Source organism: Anoplopoma fimbria, unplaced genomic scaffold, assembly GCF_027596085.1.
Source record: "Anoplopoma fimbria isolate UVic2021 breed Golden Eagle Sablefish unplaced genomic scaffold, Afim_UVic_2022 Un_contig_3241_pilon_pilon, whole genome shotgun sequence".
Classification (NCBI taxonomy): Eukaryota; Metazoa; Chordata; class Actinopteri; order Perciformes; family Anoplopomatidae; genus Anoplopoma; species Anoplopoma fimbria.
In genome coordinates, this window is record NW_026554853.1 from 1 (window position 1) to 507 (window position 507).

The following is a 507-nucleotide window of genomic DNA, read 5'->3' on the forward strand; positions in this document are numbered from 1 at the left end:
AGTGGCTATAAGGATCACAATGTAGTGCAGTAAAAATATTAATATTTACTGTTGAAATGTAGAATACGTTAGCATAAAATTGAAAAGAAAATGATGATGAGTTTAGGAATGATGAAAGCCATCATTTAACTGGATTTGTGTCATTTCTATACCGGCAAGTCATGATCTAGCTATATCCTTCCCACCCTGTCGGTGTCCACTGAAAAAGCAGCAGCGCCCTCTGCTTTTTGTAAAGAGGAGTGAAAAAGCTTACAGCACCTGGTATTCCCAGGCGGTTCCCCATCCAAGTACTGACCAGGCCCGACCCTGCTTAGCTTCCTGAGATCAGACGAGATCGGGCGTGTTCAGGGTGGTATGGCCGTAAGCAAATATTGTGCCTACCAAAGGGCCTTTTAAAGATACTATATCACCACGCTTTGCTCTTTCGTCTATACAGGGAGCGCCTGCAGATTTCCAGACACACTCACAGCTTTTAAATGTCAAATCAGAATGTACAAAGTGGCTATA

General features: G+C 42.8%; 1 non-coding gene across 1 annotated transcript; it reads right to left on the bottom strand.

The window, feature by feature from the left end:
* Window positions 1-246: 246 nt before the first annotated feature.
* Window positions 247-366, bottom strand: LOC129088713 (5S ribosomal RNA). The gene has a single exon (XR_008531079.1). It is a non-coding gene; the product is annotated as a 5S ribosomal RNA (ribosomal RNA).
* Window positions 367-507: the final 141 nt, after the last annotated feature.